The sequence below is a fragment of the Ornithorhynchus anatinus genome, chromosome 6, assembly GCF_004115215.2.
Source record: "Ornithorhynchus anatinus isolate Pmale09 chromosome 6, mOrnAna1.pri.v4, whole genome shotgun sequence".
NCBI classification, from domain to species: Eukaryota; Metazoa; Chordata; class Mammalia; order Monotremata; family Ornithorhynchidae; genus Ornithorhynchus; species Ornithorhynchus anatinus.
Window position 1 is genome coordinate 29,385,574 of NC_041733.1, and position 9,792 is coordinate 29,395,365.

A 9,792-nucleotide genomic window follows, 5' to 3' on the forward strand; every position below is an offset into this window, starting at 1 on the left:
AAGCATGGATCCAGCCTTCTTGGAAATATAGAGGAGGAACACACTCCACCACTTCCTTCGACAATTTTCAGATGATGAAACTGGGCACAGAAAAGTTGATCAAACTGAAGATTACACTGCAAGAAAGTGGTGGAGCCCGGCTTAAAACCCATATCCCCTGACTCCCAGGGCCATGCTGTTTCCACTGGCTCCACTGCTCTGCAAGTAGTGGAGAGAGAGCTGAGTGTCTTAAAACCAATGGGGAGGAGTTTCTGCTTGATGCGGAGAATGGACAGCCATTGGAGGGTTTTGAGGAGTAGGCAGTCACAGGACAAGAAGAAATGTGGCCTAGTGGAAAGAGCATAGACTTGGGAGTCAGGACACTTAGGTTCTAGTCTCGTCTCGGTGACTTGGGCAAGTCACTTAGCTTCTCTGTGCCTCAGTTTCCTCATCTGTTCTCCCTCCTATTTAGATTGTGAATCTTGTGTGGGACAAGGATCTGATTATCCTATAGGAAGAACTTTTAAAAAAAAGGTATTTGTTAAGGGCTAACTTGGTGCCAGGCACTGTATGAAGTGCTGAAATAGACACAAGCTAATCAGGTTGGGCCTAGTCTCACATGGTACTCACAATCTTAATCCCCGTTTTACAGAGGAGGTAACTGAGGCACAGAGAAGTTAAGTGACTTGTCCAAGGTCACCTAGAAGACAAGTGGAGGAGGCAGGATTAGAACCAGGTCCCTCTGACTTCCAGGCCCATGCTCTATCCACTACACCACCCTGCTTCTCATCCCTACCCCAGCATTTAGCCCAATGCTTCGCGAATAGTAAGTGCCTAACAAATACCACGATTATTATTATAATTATTATATTTTAGAAAAAACATCAATGCAGCAGAGTGAAGTATGGACTGGTGTGGCAGTTTGGCTGGAGAGGAAGGAGCAGTTCTAATGATATAATATTTATTCCTATTTTTAAACTAGGAATTTTTAGTAGAGTTCATACTAAAGCAGCTTAAAAAAAGTGTGAGGGGAATTTGAATTTTATATGTTTATGTAGCCTTGCATATGATTGGGTTTGATGAGCCTATTCTGCATACTGGTATTCTGGTATACTCTATAGAGTAGTACATACTGCCTATCCTATTCACTCATTCAATCAATCGTATTTATTTAACACTGACTGTGTGCAGAGCACTGTACTAAGCACTTGGGAGAGTACACTACAATAATAAACAGAGACATTCCCTGTCCGCGACGAGCTTACAGTCTAGAGGGAGCTTACAGTCTAGAGTATTTCACTATAGTAATAGTATTTATTAAGTGCTTATTATGTGCAGAGCACTGTATTAAGTGCTGGAAGTGAATGCACGGTTGGGAATTAGACACAGTCTCTGTCCCTTACGGCAGAGTTAGCAGGGGTCACAATCCAAGAATACATGGAGGAGCCACTGTTTTGCACTTTTCCCACAACCTAAGCAAAAAGAAAGCAACAGGAAGGAAACCTACAGAGCAGTCAACTGGTAAAGACATTCTTTTGGCTGTTTTTGCATTTTTCTTGAATCATGTCAATGAACCAATTAGTCTTCTGACCTCCTAGGAACAGGAGGTTCCTGCAGTTATGAGAGACTTTTTCACTAGCGGTTTATGAGTTTGGGACACACACTGCCAAGCAAATCTCATGGTCCATCACAGAAAGACATCAGGTTGCCTTTAGAGAACTGTTAAAGGCAAAACTCGAATCAAATCCCAAATATACATACATATATACATATGCATATATATATATTTAAAGCAGCTGCAGAATGTGATTCAGTTGACTATTTTGTCTAGCAGAGATGGAGAACATCGGGGATTCCCAGGAAATTCAGATTATATCCTACAGTTCAAGAACTGCTCTGGAATCAGATGTCTTTGTCTTTCCTGTTCATGGCAGAATAACTGCTCTAGGATCACAAAATATTCAAAGCTAAAAACAGAAAAGAGTAGTCTCTCCTGGAGGGCTCAGAGCAATAAAACGACAGATAAGTGAACCCTGCCTGAGTGTTGACTGATCTGCAAGCCCTGGGGGTCCTGAGGTCCTGAGGTCCTGAGGCTGGGGAGTCAGGGAGAGGGACAGGCTGGGGCTAACACTCACCAACACCCAGTCAGGAACTTGGACATTCCCTTGTTCTCTAGGATCCCCTCTGCTTGTTAGAGGTTTCAGGCCAGAGGTCCATGACATAGCAACTACCGTTTGGGTGAGGTATTTCCCATAAGTGAGGCTTTCACCTTCACTTTATTCCCTGGAGCCCCGGGGAAAGCACGCGAAAGTAAGGAGCCGGTCAGAAAGGGAGCCAGGATGGATTTCCAGTTTGGCCTGAATTCACTTCTGGCCTTGAGTCTCTGCTCACTGGTGTGGTTGGCATAATGCATGCTTTTTAGCGGCTGAAACCAGGATCCCAGACTTAGAAGGATGCCTTTCATACAAAATGACACATGTATAGCCATTTACCCCTGACCATGGCTCTGCCTCAGAGTCAGGAAGGAGAGATGTAGTATCAATCAATCAGTCAATCAATGGTATTTATTGAGCACTTACTGTGTGTAGAGTACGGTGCTAAGCGCTTGGGAGAATACGATGCAGCTACGCAAGAACCGGTAAAATAGATCCTACTTCTCAAGCCACTACTTGGGGAACCAGCATGGTGTAATGGACAGAGCACCGTTCGGGGAATCAGAAGGTCTTAGGTTCTAATCCCGGCTCCTCCACTTGTCTGCTGTGTGGCCTTAGGCAAGTCATTTCACTTGTCTGTGCCCCTGTTACTGCATCTATAAAATGGGGATTGAGACTGTGAGCCCCATGTGGAGCAGGGACTGTGTCCAACCCAATTTGCTTGTATCCACCCCAGCGCTTAGTACAGTGCCTGCCACATAGTAAGTGCATAACAAATACCACAGTTATTTTTATTATTATTGTTCCCCAACTTAAATGACTCCTGATCCCATCTGGTTCCCAAACCCCAGCAACCCTTAATCCAGCCTGACTCGCTTGGGGGCTGACCGAGGTCGGCTTGGATACTGGCTGGGTCCTGAATGAACTGGATTGGTCCAGATCCCAGATTATCAGCCTATGCGGGGTCCTAACCTAGAACACGTTTGCTAGAAAGCAATTCACCTCAACTGGCAGAGCAAGATGAATCTCAAACTACTATTCTGACAGTCACAGCTATCACTTTACTCATTCCTACAACAGTACGAAAACACTGATAACACGTACTCAACTCATTCACACTGCACTAGAAATAATTCATTATATTCCTTCAGAGACAAAGCATTACAGGGAGAAGGAGGAATAAATTATAGAAGCGGCAATTCCCCGTCTTCAATGCAGCCAACAACAATAACTAAGCCACGCTTTTCTCTCTGATTCTTCTTCTCCCTCCCAGGTTTGAGTTTCTTATTTCAGGTTGTTTCTTCTCCAGCTCTTTATTGTTAACAATGTATCCCTGCATTTTTGAAGGATACATCCCTAAGGAATTTTTCTGTACAATCCAATATCATTTTCAGTCCGTCAGCAGTGAAGCCGATTACAGAAACAGTCATTTACAGCAATAAGCAAGAAACAGTGTGGCCCAGTGGAGAGAGCACAGGCCTGGGATTCAAAGGAGCTGGGTTCTAACCTTAACCTGCCAGTTGTCTGCTGTGCGACTTTGGGCAAGTCAATTTTCTGTGCCTCAGTTACTTCAGATCACTACACTAAGAGTTTGGGAAAATACATTATAATAGACACAATCTCTGCCCAGAAGGACCTTGCCATTTTTTATGCCTTTTGATGTAATATGGAAATACAGAATGGAACTCCTCACCTTTGAGTCCACCCGCTTTATTTCACACCATTCTTTGCTTTCCTGCGGAGTTGAAACTAGGCCAGTCCAGGGACTTCCAAATCCAATCGCGGGGCAGATGGTGGACAACTAGACTTTGGAGTACCATTGGGTTTTGAAGCAGCCATCCTTCTTTCTCCGGTTCCGTATGGGTGTGTCTATTAATGGAGTCGATATAACTGCTCTCTTGTTCACCTAACTTTTTTAATCAGTCTCCGGCTTAGTAGCAGATTTCCCAATGGGCCCCGTAGATCCTAACCAAGAGAAACAAATAGCAATTTTTCAGAAAAATAAATCAAAACCTAAAAATTTGAAATTAATAATACATGGTACCTGTAGGTATTTTTTTCAATCACAATTTATGCCCTACTAACTATACGAACAGTGATGTCTATCTATCTATCGCTACATCTACTTGTCCTTCATGCTTGAAGGAGATTCCACTGATGGTGGAATTCACCTATGAGTATTTTTGTAAGATCCCTAGTCCTGACCACACTATATGTACACACACACACACACACACACACACAAAGACTGCCTTGATGTATTGTCACGTTTGCATCACCTGGTGCTGTTTTTGCTCTTGCCTCCTTTTCTTGTGATTCTTTGATGGCTCCTTTTTTTTGATTGCAGTATGAAATGCTGGTCTATCTAGGGCAGGGAAGCAGCATGACCTAGTGGAGAGAGCCCAAGACTGGGAGTCAGAGAACCTGGGTTCTAAACCCAGCTCCACTACTTGCCAGCTGTGTGGCCTTGCGTAAGTCACTTAACTTCTCTGTGCCTCAGCTTTCTCATCTGTAAAATGGAGATTCGATTCAATGCCTGTTCTCCCTCCTCCTTAGATTGTGAGCCCCATGTGGGACAGGGGCTGTCTAACCTGATTTACTTGTATCTACCCCACAGCTTAGAACACTACCCAACACACAGTAAACCTTAACAAGTAACATAATTATTATTATTATAATTGACTCCGTTTTCAGTTTGGATTTAAGATTTGGGGATTAAATTCTTAAAGCTCTATGGGGTGGCGACTCTATAGCATGGCGACCGATGCTATGGAACTCTTTCTATGACCCTGGACCTCCAGATGTGAGTGCTCCCTAGGAACAGTGTGACCCCCATACATGATGTTACCCCTGACTCGCTCAGGTAACAGGACTCTTCCACTAGGTAGACATTAGCTAGGAGACCACGCACCATGATCATGGGTCGTGACACGAGACTCACTGGCCCCACTTGCTAGGGTGTACCATTTGAGAAAAATTTGGTAAAGACTCACCCTTGCAGCAAAAGCTTGTGTCTTTCATATCTTGAGAAATGCTTCCCAAACTCCTCCCTTCAGTTCCCTGTCCAAAAAAGAGTTCTGTTTGAGCCCCAAGTTCCTCGATTCTCTTGATGACTTATAGGGGGCAGGAAAGTCTTCTTCTGGTGATGTAAACAATACCAATTCCTCCTCTCTTTGATGAAAGTCTGTGGGAACATGTGGACACTCTTTTCCAGACTTCCTCTTCTGGTGATGTGGACAGTTCTGGTTCCTCCTCCTTTTAATCCTTCTCCTTTTGCTGTTAATATGGGGGAGCCATTTTTTTCAGAGATTGTTTATAATGGTATTTGTTAAATGCTTACTATGTGCCAGGCACTGTACTAAGTGCTGGGGCAGATACAGTCCCTGTCCCACATGAGGCTCACAGTCTTAATCCCCATTAAGATGAGGGATGAAATAAGGGAACTGAGGCTCAGAGAAGTGAAGGGACTTGCCTGTGGTCACACAGCAGACAAACGGCAGAGCAGGGATTAGAATCCAAGTCCTTCTGAGTCCCACTAAGCCTCTATCCACTAGGCCATGCCTTGTGTGGATGCTGATGTGCCTGAACTTGGAGAGGAAGTTTCTCCTGGAGCAGCTCCAGAGTTGGCTTAATGTTTGCCTCTGGATTGACGCAGGCTCGGGGTCATATCTGGCTGCTATTATTCTGCAGCTGGCATTGTGTGCCAAGTAGGTCACCGTAGCAGTGGTAATCAATAAATTGTATTCATTGAGTGCTTACAGTATGCAGAACACTGTACTAGTGATTGAGAAAGAACAATAATAAGGGTATATTCTATAAATTATATCCTATAAATTACCTATCTATATTATCGTCTGTCTCCCCCTCTAGACTGTAAGTTGGTTGTGGGCAGGGAACCTAACAACTCTATTGTATTGTATACTCTCAATTGCTTAGTACACGATCTTCACAAAGTAAGCACTTAATAAATACTAGTGATGATAAGTTGGTAGATGCAATCCCTGCCCACAAGGAGCATACAGTCTACAAGGGGAGAACATAAAAGAATGCTATTTATTTTTGTTATGGTATATTAAGTGCTTATTATGTACCAGGTACTCTACTAAGCTCTGAGGTAGATACAGTCAGGATGGATACAGTCCCTATCCCACATAGGGCTCACAGTCTTAATTCCCATTTTGCAGATGGGCTAAATGAGGCACAGAGAAGTGATCTGACCAAGGTCACACAGCAGACAAGTGGCAGAGCCAGGAATAGAAGCCAGGTCTTCTGACTCCCAGGTCTATGCTGTTTCCACTAGGCCATGCTGCTTCCTTAAAAAAAAAAAAGTGAAAAAAACCCCCTAAATCTTAATACCTTGGAGCTGACAAATGAAAAGTCATTTCTGCCAGAGGTGTGTTTACGCATTGCATGTTGCAGGGAATCAGTGAGTGAATAGGGTCCTGAAAGGAAGTGCCTTGATATCGGGAGTCCATGGGGAAGTCTGATTGCAGAGCTTCTGAGACATCCTCCCATCTACTTCTTGCCTACTCCTAGTTGTCCTCCTGGGTCTGCTGGAGAGAGTTCTCTCCAAATAGGCCAGCAGGATCCTTGGTGTCAGGATTTTGAAATGCTGGCAGCTCCAAATGGAGTCTAGTTAGCGGCTCTTTGGAACTCCCGAGGTCTGACTTCTGTGTCATCCCTCTTTCATCCTTGGCTCCAAACATCCGGCTTTCATTTTTTCCATGCTTATTAGACAATCTTCTCCAGGTGTGAAAAAATCAGTACTTCGCTCCTCCAATACCAAGCTATTCCCTGCACTTTGAGCTTGTCTATCTCACCGTCGACCCCTTGCCCACACATCTTCCCTCTGGAAGCTTGGAGCTCTCTTCTCCTTCATATATGACTGACCACCATTCTCCCTACCTTCAAAGCCTTATTAAAATTACATCTCCTTCAAGAGGGCTTCTCTAATTAAGCTCTTTTTTCTGCTATTCCCACTCCTTTCTGTGCTATCTGTGCACTTGGATCTGAACCCTTGAACCACTTGATATTCACCCCATCCTCAACACCTAAATACATACCCGTATTTTATTTTAGTGTTTGTTTCCCTTTCTGGACTGTGAGCTCCTTGTGAGCAGGGAATGTGTCTCCCACTTCTGTTGAATTGTACTCTCCCAAGCACTTAGTACAGTGCTCTGCACACAGTAAGCATCCAATAAATACCATCGACAGATTGATTAAAGGCATAGACATTGCAGTCTTAAGCACTACTGGATCTTTGGCCAATCTATTCTGGGCAAGTGAATTTTGAGAGGGTTTTTCCAATGAAAATGTCCATTTTAGAATAGAACCTGTATGTGGCAAAACAAACTTGGTGCCAAGGAGGCATCTGTGGCAGTATCCTGATGAGAACAATGTTTTGGAGCGGTGTATTTCCCTAGTCTAGCCATTCTCCCCAAATGCCCCAGCCCCGGCAGAGCTTTAGACTGTAAGATCATTGTGGGCAGGGAATGTGTCTGTTTATTGTTATATTGTACTCTCCCATAGTACAGTGCTCTGCACACAGTAACGCTCAATAAATAAGATTGAATGAATGACTGAATGAGCTATCCCAGGAACCCTGGCATCGGTACAGCTACCGGACTCACAGGTGCTGCTTGGTTGGGGTCATTTTCTTGGCTCTGTCTTTGAAAATGTATCCAGTCTTGATTTTGTCAAGTTTGTGAGCTTTCCCTTCCTTCTTATTTCCCCACAATAACTGGCCAACTTTGGAGGGAAGGAAAAACGAAAAAGAGAGAGCCAAGTGAGAACTGAGGAACTGCAGGGAGAGAGAAGTGTTATGGCAGGGTGTAGAACTGGGAGTCAGGAGACACGGGTTCTAGTCCTAGCTCCACCACTTGCCTGCTGTGTGACCATGGGCTAGCATCCTAATGTCTCTGTGCCTCTGTTTTTTCATCAGCGAAATAGGGAAAAAATATCTGTTCTGTCTTCCTCAGACTGTGAGGCCCATTTGGGAAGAGTCTTTGTCTGATCTGATTATCTCGTATCTACCCTAAAACTTGCCACATAATAAGTGCTTCATCATTACCATCATTATCATTATTAAAGCTCCTTGGGGGTAAGGATCACATCTACCAACTCTGTAGTACTGTACTCTCCCAAGCACTTAATGCAGTGTTGTGCATACAGTATAAGCACTCAATAAATACCATCGATTGATAAAGCTTTACAGGAAAAAATGGTCTCTGGAAGGAAGAACTCCACTCAGACCAAAGGACTCAAGAGAAGAGATCTGAAACAAAAAAGACTTAGAACAGTTCATTTTTCCAGTTGCTGAGAATGCTTTTGACTACTAGCCAAAGCTCTACTCGGGATCTCCTCATCCTGTTTCCCACAGGCCTATAGCCAATAGTTGATCATTAAGAGATGAAGCAGGACTCTGCTAACCAGAGTGCTTAGCATGAAACATAATTCCACATAGGATCCTTGAAAATAGAACCTCAAGGTAAAGGTAAAGGAATGAAACAAATCTCTGGCTTTACATTTGCTTTTATAGAGGGAAATGGGCAGCAGCTATCTACCAGGCAGATCCTGGACCAATCGGGAGCCACAGTCAAGAAACAGTGTCTAGGAAAGACAGGCTTAGCCCCAAGCAAATAGCTATTCATCTATTTGAATAAACTATGACAAAAAGAACTAGCTGCCAATCTCCACTTCACTGGTTTGGAGAGTGAGGTTGCTCCCAGTTCCACTGTTACGAGATTTGGATTTGGGAATATATTTTAAATTGGCTTTTGGATTACCCCTTGCAGATATGGCCACTGAGAGTCATAATTTTTAAGAAAATTTGCATTCACCAGTATACCTTCAAAGGAAGTATTATCTAAATTTCTGAAAGACTAAGGTGCAGTGTGTGTCAAGGAGCCTTAGAAGAGTGTCATTTACAAGAGAAGCAGCATGGACTAGTGGCTAGAGCATGGGTCTGGGAGTCAGAAGGACCTGGGTTCTAATTCTGACTCTACCACTTGTCTACCTCAAGTCTACCACCTTGGACAAGTCACTTCACTTTTCTGTGCCTCAGTTACCTCACCAGTAAAATGTGGATTGTGAGCCCCATGTGGGACTCCCACTTGAGTAGCTTGTATAGTTCTACAGATACCATTTTTAAAAGATGGTGCAAACGTTTAAGAACGGCCCCCGTTTAGTGAAAATTTAGGGATTAAGAGTGGGAAACAATGAGATTATAGGAAGCTGCTGCCCAAACAAACTGTCTCTTTTTTGACCCTAAATGAAGATCACTAACAACATCTTTGGCTAAGAGATGCATGACAGGCTGAGAAGATTTTTCCACAAGACAAGATCAATTATACGGTTGGTTGGAATCTTTGCAGGCCAACTTTCTTTATCATTACAGGAAAAAAAAAGAGGAAGGAGAGATGACAGAGAGCACCTTTACTCGAAAATGAGCCCCCTAAGGAAAAGGACTGTATCATATAGTCAATCAATCAGTGGTATTTATTTATTAAGTACTTATTTATCTGTGTGCAGAGAACTGCACTGTTTGGGAGAGTACAATGCAATAGAGTTGATAAATATAATCCTATCTACAGGGAGTTTTCAGTCTAGAGGTGGAGACAGACATTAAAATAAATTGACAAAATGATCAGCCTTCACAACA